A 21,179-nucleotide genomic window follows, 5' to 3' on the forward strand; every position below is an offset into this window, starting at 1 on the left:
AATACCACCTTAGTCACCACATGACCCAAGAAAATAATCAAATCCAACCAAATATTACTCTTGGAAAACTTGGCATATAACTTCTTATCGTGCAACCTTTGTGTAAAATTAGGTCTTGGATCTAACTCGCACCCTAAAAGCTAGTTCAAAGGGAGAAGGATTATCCAAACCTTATAAAGAGACAACCCATACCATTAACCACTAATGTGGGACTTTTTATTTTTCCTTAACACCTCACATCACGCCCAAGACTGAAAATTTAGTGCATGGATAATTTTAAATTCATGGGCCCGACATTATGTGAGATAGAACCTATTTTGATACCATGTAAAATTATGTTATGGACCTAAATCACACCCTAAAAGCTAGCTCAAAGGGAGGAGGATTGACAAAACTTTATAAAGAGACCACCCATATCATTAACCACCAATGTTGGAATGCCTCGAGCCTGGTACCCCGGATGCTACACGGTGCTCATAAGCCCAAAGAATCACAAGCTAACCCATGACTAGTACCTACTGCAATAACTATAAAATAATATTAAAATATATGGAATAATGGGTTGAAATTACCATAAGGTTGAAAACTGAATAACAATACCAAAACTGAAATAACTGTCTGAAATACTCTACTCTGAAGAAGCCTCTAAACTTTCTGAATAAAGAGTTGATAGGATGTGTCCCCAAATAATTCCAACTACTGAAATAAGTTAGGTACTAAAGAACTAAAATAATGAAATAATCACGTCCTCAAACTATGAGGACTCACCACTGACTCTGACTGCTGAAATCTAAGCTGCTAAGAGCGATTGAGAACCTGAACGTCTGAACCTATGGTATAAAATTCCACAGCTCAAGAGAAAAGTATGCATTATTATGTGAGAATATACTGGTATGCAAACTGAGGTAGGCTGAATAAAGGGTTCATATGCATGAACTATAATTGATAGAATAACATGAACATGATTGCGTGTGAATACATAGATGAATACGTGTACTATAACTGAGGTCATGATAATGCTGAATACTGATTAATAGATGTTTAAATTTATAGTTACTATATAACTGGTAACTGAATGATTTTATCTGACAGTTCTGAATCTATAGAACTATACTGAGTTTACTGATAACATGAATTACTGATAACTGATGTACTGTTAACTGAATGACTATTTCTGACAGTCCTAATTCTTATGGAACTAGCTGAGTTCTATATTGAGTTGAGTGACTGTATTTGATAGTCCTGGAATATGAGGAACTGTTTGATTTTCTTACTGAAGACTGAGACTGAGACTGTGGGAGATAATCATCTAACTGACATACCCTATAACTGAACTAGTGGGGTCCAACCTGTGATAATAGTTAAAGGGTGTCAATACTATGCCATAGGTAAAGATAAGCTGTGAGTTAACCCTCTACTAACAGAGATTTTTTTGTCAACCCCTCGCTGGTAGGAGAACTAGAATGAGATGTATTAACCCTAGATTCATAGGGATAAATCTCAACCTACACTGGATACATAGTCCTAAAATGCAAGCATTGCTTCTAAGGATCACACCCTCTACTGACTGACAGGTGAGCCCTCATCCCTGGGTTCACTCGATGCTGAATCCTACTCCCAACTGAATAGACACCGAACTAATTTCCTAGTTCATACTAGGCTTGACTGAGCTGTTACTTATTGTACTATTTAACTGAATTAAGTTTACTGAGTTTTATTGACTGACGGAATACTACTGAGTGCTATTAACTGACTAAATTTACTGAGGACTGAACTGAATACAGAATAGGACTGAACTGATATTGGATCTACTGAGTTTTCCTGAGTCATGTAACTGATTGAGTTCTACTGAGTTCTGAAACTTGACTGAGAATACTACTGATCATGGATTGACTGAGGTTATCTTGAAAACTGACACTGGCTTTAGGCATACAACTAAATTATCGGGTATTAAATACCCCCAGGACTCGATAGTATGAAAATAAATAGGACATGATACTTTTTGAAAACATGACTATTGTTAACAATTCATAATACAATCATTGAGAAATTTCATGAAACATTTGCAAGTCATAACCTTACACAAGAATAGGAATGTATGCTTACATATCAAGGTTTCACAAATCCATACTTACGAGAATTCTACCAAATTATTACATGACATAGCTTTAGCATAAGAGTCATTTTGACCATGTGGGTACATCATGAGTTCATCATATAGATCACAAACAGGTCATAGTGCACAATTCTTATTAACTTAGGTATTTTTAAGAAACACATGTAAGGTATAACCTTTTCTTGGGCATAAATCAACAACTAATGCATCATGGCTATATCAAATACTTTAAATTTAATGATTTCAATCCACATACTAACATAAAGTCATGAAAATCAATAAAGATTCAATCTTGGAAATCATATCACAACATTAACATGTGTACAATCAAACCCACAACATGGAATTAAAAATTGATATTTTGAAATGGTTTTCTTGAGCTTCAAGGATGAAAAGGGACCCTTGAATGAACACTTTACATACCTTGGATGGAAATTTCTTGAAGATTAGTAGAGGAAAGCTTGAGTTCTTGATTTTACAATAATCACCTAAGGTTTTCTTTTCTTAAGAAATTGTGGAATAATGAATGTATTTACCCAAAATAGGGCTAAATTTCATGTCATGAGGGCTGAAGGTCTGGGGAAAAAGACCCAATTACCCTTAAGGACACAATTATTTAATGAATTAAACTGGGCACCGATGCATTTTCCAACGTAGTGCATCAATGACATCGATGGGATATTCAAAGCGTCGCACCAAGATCGCGCTGTGTTATTGGAATTTAACACTGGCAACTAGGGACAATATTAACCAACGCAACAGGCAACATGGCGCATCTATGGCATTAATGCGATATTCAATGCATCGCGATAAGATCATGCTATGTCACTGGAATTTAACGCTGGTAATTAGGGATAATATTAACTAACGTGATAGGCGATGCGGCAAACTAAGATTGCATTGGTCCACTATTTTGGGATTCAAAACATGGTCTAAACGAGGTTCGAAAAAATTTAAAACTTGTTCGGGAACACCTATTGACCTTCCTGATCATGAATTAATGAAAATATTGAATATTAAAGGACATTAAGTTCGCGAAATATGATTTCCAACTTTCGAAGGCTAAAATAAACTTAGTTTGAAAACTTAGCTAGAATTTTCTAAGTCTAGGACCCCCTGACAAGCTTAAAGGACTGAATTAAGCAAGGAACTTTGTGGGGTCTTATAATATCTTCCTCTTGGGAACATTCGTCCTCGAATGAGACTGACTGAACTGAGAGTACTAGTCGACTGAATCCACTTACTAAATTATGAACATCTGGGACATAACTATAGGACTGATATTAATAACATGATGAATTCATACTAAACATGCATATCTGATGTATGAGTACATGACTGAGCTGATGCATGAATCATGACTAGGAGTACTGACAAGCTGATCATACATATCTAATACATGAATATATGATTGAATTATCTATAAACATATGATTGGATATGCAATGGTATTTGATACCAAGTTTAAAATGGAAAATAGGATATAAAACTGAATGAGTTCAAGGAAAACTGTTACTTTAAACTAAATATATGGATGAACCTGAGATCATTTACTAGACATGCATGAGAAAACATATGAGAACATATTTGAGATTAGAACATGACACATGAACTGAACTAAGTCTTTGAACATATGTCTTATGGATGAGATTCAAATTTGAGGGTCAGCCTATGAGTACCCCTTTCTCCAGACTGGATTTGTTACATGAAGAGGGAATGGCATATTTTGAGTCATAAAAGTTTAGGGGATTGTAGTGTATCTGTCCGTTGGGACAATACATCCACTGATAGATACTGACTTGGCTGAGCTACTGAGGAAGGATTGGAATGATGCATAGGGCACCTATGAACTAAATCGCGATTACATATCTGGGATCTGGAACCTGGTTGCTCAATATTAGAATATTTACACCCATTCACAAGAATTTGGATAATGAAAATAAATGAAAAGATGGGAAACCATATGAAATTATTCATCTGATAGCTAAACTGGGTTATGGGCTATACAGACTGACTCATACTGAAAACTTATTCTCAACTGGAGATTTTCCTTTGGCACTCTTTTATAGAGTTCTAGTGTCCTTACGGAGGGAGGAAAACTTGGAATGGTTTGAATATGACAGCTTAATATTAAAATATTATCCTGGTTAAGATTTTGTAATATGAGGCATGGTCTACTTATCCTCATATAGGGTAGGGTGACTAATCCTTATGAACTGCATCTAAAATTTTCAAGCTTAGACATACCCCTCAATTACTCTTTCAACTATACTCTCTGCCTTAGTACAATACCTCACATGAGACTACTAAAATATTCAACTGGGTGTTGAGTACAAATGCATAAGTATACTACTCATTTGATTAACTAAATGACTGATAATTGAATACGAGGTCTACAAGATTGAACTGTACTTAGTATGAATAATTGGACTAAAACTGTAGAGTATCATGCATTAAAGGTATTAACTGATAGGGTAACAGGAGGTACTGAATTCAAGACCATGCGTATAATATAGTTCTAAAATATTTCATAAACTGAGATACTAAAATACTAATAACTAGGTAACTAATGGCTATATGCTATGGTTGGGAACTCCAGAAATTGAATTGAGTTTTTGATCTAACTACTGGACCAGGACAGGGACTGAGATTGTACCTAAGATGGTAATTAAGACTGTATTTATAACTAAGACTGTAACTGAGACTGAATGCTAGTTTTTGATAACTGAGGCTTTGAATGGTACTGAAGTACTGAATTTTGATGGCTAAGTAACTAATAATTGAAAGCTATGGTCCTTTAGGACTATATAAGTCCTTTACTAAATATTGATTACTGAACTGACACTGTAATTGAGGCCTTAGGAATAGAGCATCAACACCACAGATTCACCTAGGAATCTAAACTGAGGGTATACGTGACATAGTCTGAGTTTGGCTGATCACTAAGAGAGAAACATGTGTCATGTGGGTTGAGCATACTATAAAGCATGACATAAGGGCATGAGTCGTGAGGCACATGACCTGAGTCTGAAGTTCCTGCACTTATGGAACATGATTCATAAAACTGAGTAAACTGGAACTCCTCATACTATGAACTGAAAACACACACGATTCTATGAAAAGTGCATGAATATAAGCTGTATTCATGGAACTGAGACGTAAAACATGCATAAGTATCATGATGACTGTTGTAGAAAACTTTGCACTGAAATAGGGATGGGTCGGGAATCATCTTCCCTTATTAATTTCCTACACATACTAGCAGTACTGCTAGAATCTGAAGGCCTGACATTTTTGAGATGTCATAACCGAATAGTTCCTGTATACCTATCGGGCTATAATAGACTGACTCAATGGGTGGAAACTGAGAAAGTTCCTAGTAATATGTGGTATGACCTTAAAGTTCAATTGTTATACAAAGAGTTACAAAAGACATAGAAGCTCCTGGATATGCTAAGACAAAAACACATAAATGGGAGATTTGAATCATACCAGTGACTGCATTAGGAGAACTTTCCTGATCCTGTCGGTACTGATGTGCATAAAGTCTACTGGGGCATTGTCCACTTATGGCACTGAAAGTGGCACTCTGCTGATTCGGGCGATAGGACTGAGCTGAAGAACGATTATGCTAACTTTGTGGACTAAGTTTGGGATAGTCTCAGGCTGTGTGACCTGACTCGCCATATCCAAAACACATATCACTACCGGCTCTACACACACCTTTATGGTGCTTGCCACAAGTCTGATAAAGATGATGGGTTTGGGCACAGTTGACACTACCCTAAGACTTAGAGCCTGGTGCCCTATCTTTGTTTCCATTTTTGTACTTAGTAATTGGAGCACTGGCTGAGCAAAGAGTTGGAACTAAAAACTTTTGACTATACTGAGAATGGTTACCCCTTTCTAACCTTGGCTGGGCAAAACTATAGCTACCTATTCTGGCTCTCTTATTTTCTCTCTCCTTCTTCTTAAGCTTATGCTCCTTAATCTATTGAGCTTGGACCATAAGCCTAGATATGTCCATCTCCTTAATTAATATCGTAGTCTTGCATTCCTTAACCATTCTGCTCGATACCCTAGAAACAAACTTGCTCATTCTGGATCTACTATTTGCTACTACATGGGGGGCATACCTGGCTAGCTGGGTAAACTTGGGAGAATACTCTTTCATACTCATGCTACCTTGCCTGAGGTTGATGAACTCTAACACTTTGGCTTCTTTTAACTCTACAGAAAGAATTGGTCTAGTAAAGAAGTAGTAAACTTTTCCCACTCTATGGGCTCTGCAACTGTACCACTGTCTACCTTTCATTGCTTAAACCACGTATGGGATACATCTTGTAGCTAATAGGTGTCTAACTCAGCACTCTCACTGGAAGTCACTCCCATACTTTCAGTGACTTTTTGAACTTGGTCAAGGAACTCCTGTGGATCTTCTTCATACTTAGAACCTGAGAATACAGGAGGATTCATTTGGGTGATGTCCCAAATCCTAGCTACAACAATATTGGCCACTGGGTTGGTCAGAATGACAGTTGGCCATTTATTCTGAGCTGTAACTGAATTAGTAAGATTAGTGAATGCAATCCTGAATTCTACATGGGAAATATGCTCGTCCAAGGCATCTGCCTGAACTGGCTGAGGTTCTGAATGATTTTTGGTTCTTCTTTCATTAGTCCTTTTAGGAGGCATGTTTTGTAAATTAAAGAGAGAAGCGCATTAGATGAAGAGTTTAATTGGACCTCATGCTCACTCGCACGACATGAATACTAAAAGAAGAAAAAATATTCCTAAAACATCTCATAGCCTCCTATACATAAGTGTGGAGCGCTACACACCCATGCACAAGACTCTACTAGATGCAGTTTTTCAGATATCTAGGACTCTAATGAACCTTAGGCTCTGATAACAAGTTTGTAACTCCTCGATACTGGTAACCCGGATGCTACACGGTGCTCATAATCTTGAAGGACCACATGCTAACCCATGACTAGTACTTGCTACAATAACTGTAAAATAATACTGAAATATATGGGATAATGGGCTGAAATTGCCATAAGGTTCAAAACTGAAACATAACTTATAGTATGGTATAATAATACCAAAACTAAAATAACTGTCTGAAATACTCTAGTTTGAGGAAGCCTCTAAACTATCTGAATAAGGAGTTGATGGGACATGTCCCCATCTAACTTCAATTGCTAAATAAGCTAAGTACTGAAGCACTGAAATAATGAAATAATCACATCGTCGAACTATGAAGACTCACCACTGACTTTGACTGCTGAAATCCAAACTGCAAAGAGCGATCGAGAACCTGAATGTCTGAAACTATGGTATAAAATTCAATAGCATAAGAGAAAAGTATGCTTCAGTACGTGAGAATATATTGGTATGCAAAGTAAGGTAGGCTGAATGCAAGGGTTGATATGCATGAACTATAACTAATAGAATAATATGAACAAGACTGTGTGAGAATACAAGCATGAATACGTGGACTGTAGCTGAGGTCATGATAATGCTGAATACTAAATCTGAATACTTATTAATATATGTTTAAGTCTATGGATACTGTATAACTAGTAACTGAACAACTGTATCTGACAGTTTTGAATCTATGGAACTATACCGAGTTTACTAATAACATGGATTATTGATAACTGATGTACTGTTAACTGAATGACTATTTCTAACAGTCTTGATTCTGTTAAAACTAGCTGAGTATCATACTGAGCTGAGTGACTATATCTGACAGTCCTGAAACTTGAGAAGCTATCTGAGTCTCTTACTGAAGACTGAGACTGTGGGTGTTAATCATCTAATCAATATGCCCCATAACTGAACTGGTGGGGTCCAACCTGAGACCCCACTTGGAAGGGTGTCAATACCGTGCCATGGGTAAAGACAAGCTATGAGTTAACCCTCTGTTGATAGGGAGCTCTTTCGTCAACCCCTCGCTGGTAGGAGAACTCGAATGAGATGTATTAACCCTGGACTCATAGGGATATATCTCATCCTACACTGACTACGTAGTTCTAGAATGCAAAGATTGCTTTTAAGGATCACACCCTCTACTGACTGGTAGGTGAGCCCTCATCCCTAGATTCACTCGGTGCTGAATCCTACTCCCAACTGAATAGACGCTGAACTGATTTCCTAGTTCATACTAGTCTTGACTGAGCTATTACTGATTGTACTATGTAACTGAACTGAGTTTACTGAGTTTTGTTGACTGACAAAATACTATTGAGTGCTATTAACTGTCTAAATTTACAGAGGACTATATTGTATACTGAATAGGACTAAACTGATACTGGATCTAATGAGTTTTCTTGAGTTATGTAACTGACTGAGTTCTACTCTGAAACTTGACTGAGTGTACTACTGATCATGGCTTGACTGAGGTTATCTTTAAAACTGACACTGGCTCTAGGCACACAGATAAATTATCGGGTATTAAATACCCCCAAGACTTGATAGTATGAAAATAAATGGGACATGACACTTCTTGAACATATGGCCATAGTCAACAATTCATAATACAATCATTGAGGAATTTCATGAAACATTTGTAAGTCATAAGCTTACACATGAACAGGAACGCATGCTTACATATCATGGTTTCACAAATCCTTACTTATGAGCATTCTACCAAATCATTACAAGACATAGCTTTAGCATGAGAGTCATTTTTAACATATGTGTACTTCATGAGTTCATCATATAGATCACAAATGGTCATAGTGCACAATTCTTATTCACTTAGACATTTTTAATAAACACATGGAAGGTATAACCTTTTCTAGGGCATAAATCAACAACTAATGCATCATGGCTATATCAAGTACTTTAAATTTAAGGATTTCAATCCACATACTAACATAAATTCATGAAAATCAATAAAGATTCAATCTTGGATATTATATCACAACATTAACATGTGTACAATCAAACCCACAACATGGAATTAAAAATTGATATTTTGAAAAGGTTTTCTTGAGCTTCAAAGGTGAAAAGGGACCCTTGAATGAACACTTTACATATCTTGGATGGAAATTTCTTGAAGATTAGTGGAGGAAAGCTTGAGTTCTTGAATTGGAATTAATCACCTAGGGTCTTCTTGTTTTTTAGAAATTGTGAAATAATGAATGTATTTACCCAAAATAGCGCTAAATTTCATGTTATGAGGGATGAAAGTCGGGTGAAAAAGACTTAAACCCTCAAGGATGTGGTTATTCAATGACTAAAACTGGTCACTGATGCACTTGTCAACGCGACACGTCGATGGCATCTATGTGATATTTGATGCATCGCACCAAGATCATGCTGTGTTACTAGAATTTAACGCTGGGAAATGGAGGCAATATTAGCCAATACGATAGGCAATATGGAGCGCCAAGATTGCGTTGGTCCATTATTTTGGGATTCCAAACTTGGTCTAAACGAGGTTTGAAAAATCTAAAACTTATCTGGGAACACCTATTGACCTTCTTGATCATGAATTAACAAAAATATAGACCATTAAAGGACATTAAGGTAGCTAAATGAAATTGCCAAATTTCAAAGGATAAAATAAACTAAGTTTGGAAACTTAGCTAAAATTTTCTAAGTATGGAACCCCCTTGACAAGCTTAAAGGACTGAATTAAGCTAGGAATTTTGTGGGGTCTTACAATATCTCCCCCTTGGGAACATTCATCCTCGAATAAGACTGACTGATTTGAGTGTACTAGTAGACTGAATCCACTTACTGAATCATGAACATTTGGGAAATGACTATAGGTTTGATATTATTGACATGCTAAATTTTATTCTTAACATACATACCTGATGCATAAATACATGATTGAGCTGATGCATGAATGCATGACTGGGAGTACTGATATCTGATCACGCATATCTGATGCATGAATACATGATTAAACTGACTCATGAACATATGGATGGATATGTAATGGAATTTGATACCAAGTTTATAATGGAAATTTGGACATTAAACTGAATGAGTTCAACGAAGACTGTTACCTTAAACTGAAAATATGGATGAACCTGAGATCATTTACTAGACATGCATGAGCAAAAACATAAAAACATATTTGAGATTGAAACGTGACTCGTGAATTGAACATCATGAACTGAACTGAGTCTTTGAATACATTTCTTATGGCTGAGATTCGAATTTGAGGGTCAACCTATGAGTACCCTTTGCTCCAGACTGGATTTGTTACATAAAGAGGTAATGGCATATTTTGAGTCATAAAATTTTGGGGGATTATAGTGTATCTCCCCCTTGGGAAAATACGTCCACTGATAGATACTGACTTGGCTGAGCTACTGAGGAAGGTCTGAAATGATGCACAGGGCACCTACGAACTGAATCACGACTGCATATCTGGGATCTGGAACCTGGTTTTTCTATCTTAGAATATTTACACCTATTCATTAGATTTTGGATAATGCGAATAGATGAAAAGATAGGAAACCATACGAACTTATCCATCTGACAGCTAAATTAGGTTACGGGCTATACGAACTGACTCATACTAAAAACTTATTCTTATCTGGAGATTTTCCTTTAACACTCTTTTATAGAGTTCTAGTGGCCTTAGGGAGGGAGGAAAACTTGGCATAGTCTGAATACGATAGCTGAATATGAAAATATCTTCCTGGCTAAGATTTTGTAATATGAGGCGAGGGCTACACATACTCATCATCTAAAATTTTCAAGCTTAGACATACCCCTCAATTACTCTTTCAACTATACTCTTTACCTTAGTACAACACCTCACTTGAGACTACTGAAAATATTCACCTGGGAGTTGACTATGAATGTATAAGTATACTACTGTAATACCCCAAACTTTCTTTAAGACAAATCTAGTCTCTAGAAGAGTTAGTGATGCCTTCCTAAATGATTAATGTTAAATCAGATAGAATTTCCCCAATTTTTACTTTTTATCATGTGGTAAATTGAATTAGCTTTCCAAAGATACCAATTTCTTCCAAATTCGGTATCAGAGTAAAAAGTTATGGATGTTTCATAGAGAACTGTCGGAACTACCCAAAAGCGATGGTCAGGCCGATGGACCGTCGAGCTAGCGATGGACCATCGCCTAAACCATTGCGGCTAAGGCAGTGAACTAATCTTCTGGCCAAGTGTGATGGTTAGTATCGATGGACCATTGAGCTTGCAATAGACCATCGCCTAAACCATCGCAGATAAGGCAGATAGTTCAAATTTTGGCCAAGTACAACGGGATGGACCAACGGACTATCGAGCCAGCGATAGACCATCGCCTAAACTATTTCTACTTTTGATAAGCAATTTTAAGCCATTTTAAAAGGGTATTTGGGTCTTTTTCCACCTGTTTTAACCCCTAATTATACCAGACCAGAGCTTATAACTTCAGTATTCATCTATAACACCAAATTAAGGTTTCTTTCAAAGATCAATCCCCAAGAACAAAAAACCCTAGGTGTTTAATTCCAAGTCAAGAATTTAAGATTTCCTTCAACAATCTTTAAGAAATCATCCACCTAGGTATTTCAAGTGTTGATTCATGGGTTCCTTTCACCCATGAAGCTCAATAAACCCTATTCGAAATATAAACTTTGGATTCCAGGGTATGAATTTAATTATATCCAAGTTTATGTTGTTGTTTGATTTCCAAGTTGAAGTCCTTAATGACTATTATGAAAATATGTTAGTATGTGGTTGAAATTCTTACATTGGAAGAGTAAAATGTTTCTATTAAGTATTATTTCAATATTCATGCCTAAGCCTAAAGATATGCATATAAGGTGTTTGATTAAATGCCTAAGATAATAAGAATTATGCCTTATGACTTATTTGTGACCAAAATTGATTAATCCATGTTTCTCCCTTATGTTTGATATGACTTTCACGTTTTTGTTATGCTTTGTAATGGATTGACGTAATGCTCATGAGATTAGGCTTATGAAATTATGATATGTTTACATGCATTCCTATTCATGTGTAAGCTTATAGTATGCGAATACTTCATGAAAATCCCCAATGATTGTACTATGAATTGTTGACTATGGTCATGTGTCAAGAAGTGTCATGTCTTGTCAGTTTCATGCTATCGAGTCCTGAGGGTACTTGTACCCGAGAATTTAGCTATGTGCCTTGAGCCAGTGTCTGTTTTCAAGATACTCCCAGTCAAGCCATGTTTAGTTAAATTTAGTCAATCTCATGACTCAGGAAAACTCAGTAATCTCAGTCAGTTATCAGATCTCAGTAATATTCCATTAGTCAACGAAACTCAGTGAACTCAGTCCAGTCAATTTAGTATAATTAATTTAGTGTCTAATCAGATGGGAGTAGGATTCATCACCGAGTGAGACCAAGTATGGGAACTCACCTGCGAGTAGAGGTTGTGATTCTTAGAATCAATCTTTGCACTCTAGAACTACGTACACAGCGTAGGTTAAGACATCTAACCTATTAAATTAGGGTTGATGAGGTGACTTAACCTGCTAGATGAGGGTCCCACCATTCTCCTTAGAGTACCTATTAGATGAGGGATTACTCACAACTTGTCCTTACTAGTGGCACGATATTGACGCCCTTCCAATCAGTAGGGGGCCCTTCCAGCGAAACCACTGGGTAGCGCCCAAATAGACTCTATGCTCTTCAGTCTCGATAAGATCTAGAAAATTCTCCTTATGTGGTTGCTGGTATGTTGTAGATCTTTTATTTGCATGTTTACGCTTTGCTAAATCCCAGTGCTTCTTTGTCTTTTGTTACTCCTTATATAGCCGTTTGTTTAAGAGTCAGTCTCAAAATTCTAGCAGAGCCCTTCTCAGTCTCTACCCTAGTGGTTAAAACCATCATAGCCCCGTGTGTATATAAGAACTATCTGGTTATGATCTGTCCAAAAGTCACTTCAGCAGACTTAGTCGAATTAGAGATGACTGATTTTGATGTCATTCTTGACATGGATTGGCTTTATTCCTGCTATGCCATAGAAAACAATAGAAATAGAGTTGTCCAGGTTCAGTTCCCAAATGAACCCGTCCTAGAGTAGAAGGATAGTACTTCCATTTTTAGAGGTCAACTTATTTCCTACCTTCGGGCATGGAAAATGATATCTAAGGGATGTGTCTATCATCTTGTTTGAGTTAAGGACTCTAGTTTCAAAACTCCTAGTCTCAAATCAGTCCCAAAAGTGAATGAATATTCAGATATCATTCCCGAAGATCTTCCAGGAATTTCTCCCAAAAGGGAAATGGACTTCGGCATAGACCTTCTTCCAGATACTCAGCCCATATCTATTCTGCCATTTAGAATGGCACCAGTAAAACTCAGAGAATTGTAAGATCTGTTGAAGGATCTCCTAGATAAGGGTTTCATCAGACCCAACTTGTCCTTGTGGGGCACACCAGTCTTATTCGTGTGCAAGAAAAATAGTTCTCTTAGGATGTGTATAGACTATCGTCAGCTCAATAAAGTTACTGTCAAGAACATGTATCCACTTCCCAGAATCAATGACTTGTTTGAACAATTTTAGGGTGCTAGCTATTCCTCCAAGATAGATCTCAGATCAGGCTATCATCAGCTCAGAGTTAGAGAATGTGACATTCCGAAAATAGCCTTCCATACGTAGTATGGTCACTTTGAATTCTTAGTTATGTACTTTGGCCTTACCAATGCCCCAGTAGTTTTCATGGACTTGATGAACCGTGTGTTCAAGCAGTACTTAAACATGTTCATCATTGTCTTTATACATGATATTCTTGTCTATTTCTACAGTGAGCGTGATTATGCAGATCATCTCAGAATAGTATTCCAGACTCTCAGAAATCATCAATTGTTAAAAATTTTGGCTAAGGTCAGTAGCATTCCTTGGTTATATCATTTTTGGTTGTGGCATTAGAGTTGATCCTCAAAAGGTATAAGAAGTAAGAAACTGGCCTCGCCCTATATCTCCATCAGATATCAAGAATTTCTTGGGTTTAGCTGGCTATTACAGATGGTATGTTGAGGGATTTTCTTCTATTGCTTCCCTTATGTCCAGATTGACTCAGAAGAAGGTCCAGTTTCAGTTGTCAGATTCATACAAAATGAGTTTTCAGGAGTTGAAGACTTGACTCACCTCAGCTCCAGTTTTGACTCTTTCAAATAATTCAAATGGATTTATAGTGTGCTGTGATGCATCCAGAGTAGGTTTGAGTTGTGTCCTCATATAGCATGGTAAGGTAATAGCCTACACCTCCAGACATATTAAGCCCCATGAGACGAATAATCTGACTCATGATCTTAAGTTAGAAGCCATAGTTTTTACCTTGAAGATTTGAAGGCATTACTTGTATGGTGTTTATGTAGATGTATTCACAAATTAAAAAAGCTTTCAGCATGTATTATCTCAGAAATATCTTAATCTCTGTCAGAGAAAGTGGTTAGAGCTCTTGAAAGATTATGACATGAGTGTCCTTTATTATCTGGGCAAGGACAATGTAGTGGCCGACGCTCTCTGTAGACTATTTATAGGTAGTGTTGCTCATGTTGAGGATAGTGAGAAGAAGTTAGCTCTGGAAGTCCATCAGCTTGCCATACTAGGTGTCCACTTAGTCGATTCAGTATAGGTTAGTATATGGGTTTAGAACAGTTCAAAATCATCTGTACTATCCGAGGTAAAATAAAACTAAGATAGAGATCCCAATCTTGTTAAGTTGAAAGAGTTGGTCAGAGATCAAAAGGTTGAGGTTTTATCCCAAGGGGGAGATGGTGTTCTTCGTTGTTAGGGTTGTGTGTGTGTTCCAGGTATAGATAACTTGAGGCAATGAATTCTTGCATAAGTGTATGGTGTGTGTTACTCTGTTTATGCAGGGGCCACTAAGATGTACCACAACTTATGGGAGATCTATTGGTGGAGTGGGATGAAAAGATATATTGCAGAGTTTGTGGCTAAATGCTCTACATGCCAGCAGGTTAAGATAGAGCATCAAAAGCCTAGTGGCTTGGAAGTGGGTAGAAGTGAACATGGACTTTTTGACAGGTTTGCCTCATACTCATCACCAGCATGATTTAGTTTGGGTCATTGTAGATAGGATGACCAAATCAGCTTATTTTCTTCCAGTCCATACCTCTTATTTAGCCAAGGATTATGCCAAAATCTATATCAGAGGGTTATTCAGACTACACGGTGTTCCATTATCCAATATTTCAGACAGAGGTACCCAGTTCACCTCTCACTTCTGGAAACATTCCAAAGGAGTCTAGGTACCCAAGTTTACCTCAGTACAACCTTTCATCCTCAGACAGATGGTTAAGTAGAAAGGACCATTCATACCTTAGAAGATATGCTAAGGGCGTGTGTAATTGATTTCAAGGGGAGTTGGGATGACCACTTGCCTTTGATTGAGGTTGCATATAACAAAAACTATCATTCTAATATTTAGATGGCTCCATTTGAAGCTCTCTATGGCAGGAGGTGCAGATCTCCAATCGGTTGGTTTGAAGTGGGTGAGGCCATAGTAGTAGGGCCTGACTTGGTATTCAAAAACTTAGAGAAAGTTTAGTTGATCAGAGAATGACTCAAGACAGCTCATAGTCGACAAATATTTTATGCAGATATGCACAGAAAGGATCTCAAGTTTGAGATTAGTGAGTATGTGTACTTGAAAATCTCTCCCATGAAGGGAGTGAAGTGGTTTGGCAAGAAGGGAAAGCTCATTCCCTGAGTTTTTGGTCCTTTAAAAATTCTCAGTCATTTTGTCAAGGTAGATTATAAGCTTGAATTGCCTTCAGATCTAGCCCTAGTTCATCCAGTGTTCCATGTATCTATAATACCTGTGCTTATTCTTATCTAGAAATCATCTTAAGAATGCTAGTAATTGCTTTGAAATACAAATCTATTTTTTTTACCCATGGTATTTTTGAGATTTCTACTTTCTATCACATGGGAAATTGAGTTAGCTTTCTAGACATACCAATTTTGTCCAATTTCGACACCAGACGAGGAAGTTATGGATATTTTACTCAGAACTGACCGAAACGCCTAGGTACGACATCCAAGTTGACGGACCACCAAAAAAATAACGGACCACCACTTCAACCATCACAGCCAAGGCAGTAGGGCCACATTCTGGATAAGGATTGATGGACAAGTTGACGGACTGTCAGATTTTTTTACGGACCGTCATATAAAGTGTCAACTCTTATCCAATGAACCCCATTTCTGGTCCACGTATGATGGTCAAAATGATGAACCATAAAGTTCCTGACGGACCGTCAGTAGGGTCGTCACATGCTATATTCAGTTTACTTCCAGGCCATTTTAACAGGGGTATTTTGGTTACTTACCAGTCACCTATATATACCCAGATTAGTCTGAATTCAGCCATTTTGCTCATTATTATTTCACAAACAAAAACTAGGGTTACTCTATAAATTTAATCCCCAAGAACAAGACCCAATATTCTTCAAAAATCAAAGGATTTCAAATCCTTCAAGTTCAAAAACATCAAGAACCTTGAGTCAGGTATGCGTAGTGTTCATCCACGGATTTCTTTCATCTGTGGAGTTCAAGAATCAATCTTTGATTACTAAAGCATGAATGTTTTGTGGTGATATGGTTGTATTCATGTTGTTGTTTGTTGTTTGTGCTATAGAGTGGGAATTTGACGAACTTTCATGAAGATTATGATCTTGTAGTTGGAACCCATAAATTTGGGTGGATTAATATGGTGTAAATTTGTGAATACACCTATGCCTTAAAGAGTGCATGCAAGGTGTTTGATAAAATACCTAAGAGACTAGAAATCATGCAATATAGCTAAGTAGAACCCAAATGACAATTCCATGCTCTATCCCTTATGACTCAACATGAATTCCATGCAAATTATTATGTATTGTTGTTATGCTATGGAATGCTCATGAAATTAAAATCATGAAATTATGTACATATTATATGCATTATATTTCATGATCAAGAATATGAAATCATGTGTAGTGTGGAATCCCCTACTTATGGTATTATGAATTGTGAATGTTATTCCTATGATTAAGAAGTGTCAGTTTCCTTCCATAGAGTCCTGGGGGTACTTATACCCGAAAAATATAGCTGTGTGCCTAGATCGATGTCATGTTATCACGATACTCTCAGTCATTCCTAAAAACTTAGTACGATCCTTCAGTCAAGGGAACTCAGTAAACTTAGTTTAGCTCCGCTAAACAATACCACTAGTATCAGTTCAGTTAACTCAGTCTAAACCTATTTAGCTAATTAGTTCAGTTTAGTCAATCAGTTCAGCTCAGTTAATCAGTTTAGAGCCTTTCAGTTGGGAGTTGGAACTAGCACCGAGCGAGTATGGGGATGGCGGCTTCCCCATTAGAGAGACAGAGTCGTTAGCAGCAATCCCTATACTCTAAAACTACGTAGCCGGCACAGGTCCAGGAGTCACCCATCATATTAAGGCTAGACTTGACTATTTATATTGCCTTAGGCTTGGCTTTCTATTCAAGGTCACCTATCAGAGAGACTTGACCATAGCAGAGGTCTCTACCCATGGCACGGTATTGTTGCCCTTCCAGCTGTGGTTATAGGTTGGTCCCCACTAGTCAGATTCGGGGCATGTCGATTAAGTGAGAACTCCCACAGTTATAGTTTTAGTATCAGTTTTTAGAGTAGAAATCAAAAATCAGGACTGTCAGATACAGTCATCGACCTCAGTAAGGAACTCAGATAGTTTCGATGATTCAAAGACCACCCGTTAGATAGGCTTGGTGTCCCATTAATTTATTCACTATCAGTACTTACAGAGGTCACCTGTCAGATAGGCTTGATCTCAATCTCAGATTAAGTTGAGTGTTCTTATATCAATTCCAGAGATCACCCATTAGTTAGGCCTGATCTCAAGATCAATCACTCTTAATTATTATCAGAAGATTTCGACTGTCTGATACAATCACTCAGTATCAGTTACATCAGTTAGGCTGATCATCATAGTTATATCAGTTGTCATAGCTTATATTATTAGTATTTAGTTTCAGGATTGTTAGACATAGTCAATTAGACTAATTATTCATAATACAAACTGTCAGAAATAGTTATTCATCTATTCAGTATCTCAGTATCAGTAAAGTCATGACGTCAGTATTCAGATTTAGTAGTCAGTATCTCCATGAGTTTAGTTATAGTTACTTATGCATATATGTATTCTCATGTTCATATTAGTCAGCATTGTTCATGCATATAACACATTCATTTAGCCTACCTCACTCTTATACTCAGTATATTCAGACGTACTGACGTATTTATGCTATGGTGCTTTATCTTATGTTACACCATAGGTTTAGAGAAACAAGCTCCAGATCAGTAATAGATTCCAGTATCAGCAGTTAGCATTAGAAGTGAGTCCTCATCTTTTGAGGACACAACGATTTCTTTACTATTTTAGTTTTTAGTTTATTTCAGTAGTTGGAGTTAGTTGGGGACATGTCTCATCAACTCCTTATTCAGACAGTTTAGAGGGTTTCTAGACTACAGCAAGTCAGACAACTGTTTCAGATATTATTTTATCAGATGTTTATTTGGATTTGAACCTTATGGTCATTCAATACATGTTTTTGTATTTTCATGTTATATTATGTAGTGTACAGGTACAAATATCAGTCATGGGTTAGCTTGTGGTCCTTCAGGGTCATGATCACCGTGTAGCATTCAAGTTCAAAAAATTGGGGTGTTACAAACCTGGTATCAGAGCCTAAGGTTCAATAGAGTCCTCGGAAGTCTGAAAGCCGCGTCTAGTAGAGTCTTGTGGATGGGTGTGTTGCATGCCACATTTATGTACTGGAGGCTATAAGATATTTTAGGAACAGTTTCTCTTCTTTCAGTATTCATGTTATGCCAGTGAGCAAAAGGTCAAGTTGAACTCCCAGTCTAATCCTTGTTCCTCTTTTGTTTGCAGAACATGCCTCCTAAGAAGAGAACAGGGAATTAGTCAGCCCCTTAGCCCATAGATCCTTTGAATGAGAATGTGTCATATATAAAATTCTGGGTAGCTTTTGAGGCACTAGCCTAAGCTGTGACCACTAGTGTTTAAGGCAACCGTCAGACTGCAGCCCTACCTTAGCAAGATGGGGATTCAGCCGCAGCCAGAATCAGAAATTTTATGAGAATGAAACCTCCAAAATTCTTTTGGTCAGTAGTAGGTGAAGACCTACAGTTGTATATAGAAGAGGTGAATAAGATCACCCAAATTATACATGTGTCAGAGGAGGAGAGTGTGGAATTAGCATCCTATAGGCTGAAAAATATTGCTCATGATTGGGTAGTGTTATGGAAGAAGAGTAGAGGGGAAGATGCAACTCCCATGACTTGGCAGATATTTCAGGATACCTTCTTAGATAAGTTTTTCCCACTAGAGATGAAAGAAGCTAAGGTAGAAGAGTTTATGAACCTGAGACAAGGCTCCATGACAGTGAAGGAGTATTGTCTTAAGTTTAACCAGTTAGCTAAGTATGCTCCTGACTTGATAGCTGACCCAGAGCGAGTATGAGTAAGTTTGTGACTGGTGTGTTTGGGCTAGTATTAAAGAAATATAGGATAGCTATGCTTAATAGAGGCATGGATATTTCTAGGTTAACGATGCATGCCCAACAGATAGAGGCAGATAAGTCTAAGGAGAGGGAGAGATCTAATAAGAGATTCAGAACAGGTAGTAACAAATTTTCTCAGGCTGGGTCACAGTGTGGTAAGAATTCTCACCATAGTTATAAAAATTCAGTCCCAGTTCCATCCTCAACTAGTGTGCCCACACCAAACTTTAGATATATTAGTCATGATGGGGCTCTAGGCTCCAAAGCCCAGAGTAGTATTGGTAGTGAGCGTACTTATTCGCTTTGTGAAGAATGGGGAAAGAATCATCTAGGTACGTGCAGAGCTAGTAGTAAAGTATGTTATGGATACGGTAAGCCAGGTCACAACGTGTGGGAGTGTAGAGTGTTAGCTCAGAAAGGTAGAGATTTGCATCAGCAGGCCATCACTCCCAGTACCAATAGTGGTCAGCATCAGAACTGACTCTATTCACTTCAAACTCTCCATAATCCAGAAAGTTTTCCTAACATAGATTTGGGTATGTATGAATATTTTATATTCATGCATTAGTTTCATCTCTTCAATGTTCAGTTATAATCTAGTTCATAGATGCCCTGTGCATCACCTCAGTATCTCCGTAAGGTAAGCATTCTTAGAGGGACATAGTGTCCCAAGGGGGAGATACCCCACCTTTTCTTAACGCTCTCATGTCTTAGATCTTTCAGTTTCTTCTTGCGTAACAAATTCAGTCTAGAATAGAGGGTGCTCATAAGTTAACCCTTTGGTTAAAACCTCAGCTGTAAGTCAAGTATTCAAAGGTTCAGTTCAGTTTATGATGTTCTATTAATACATCAGTGCCATGTCAGTCATGTAATCATGCATCAGATATGCATGGATTCAGCCTTTTAGTTGTGCATCAGATATGCATCCTTATTTTGAGAAAGCTCAGTTTATTAGAATCCTCAGTCCTACATTCATGAATCAATTACCCATGCATTAGATATGCATATTCAGTATGAATCAGTTTATCAGTCACGTCAGTCATAAGATCATGTTTCAATCATTTATGTTCATTTTATTATTTTCCCTCTTAGTCAGTCTCATTTGAGCATGAATGTTCTCAGGGAGAGATATTGTATTACTCATGCTTATTCTTAGCTAGAAATCATCTTAAGGATGCTAGTAATTGCTTTGAAATACAAATCTATTTTTGTACCTATGGTATTTTTGAGATTTCTACTTTCTATCACGTAGGAAATTGAGTTAGCTTTCTGACGATACCAATTTTGTCCAATTCCGACATCAGACAAGGAAGTTATGGATGTTTTACTCAGAACTAACCAAAACGCCCAGGTGCGATGTCCAAGTTGACGAACCGCCAAAAAAGTGTTGGACCGCCACTTCGAACATCATAGCCAAGGCAGTATGGACACGTTCTGAATAAGGATTGATGAACGAGTTGACCATCAAATTTTTTTATGGACGGTTATCTAGGCA

This window comes from Capsicum annuum, chromosome 11, assembly GCF_002878395.1.
Source record: "Capsicum annuum cultivar UCD-10X-F1 chromosome 11, UCD10Xv1.1, whole genome shotgun sequence".
NCBI lineage: Eukaryota > Viridiplantae > Streptophyta > Magnoliopsida > Solanales > Solanaceae > Capsicum > Capsicum annuum.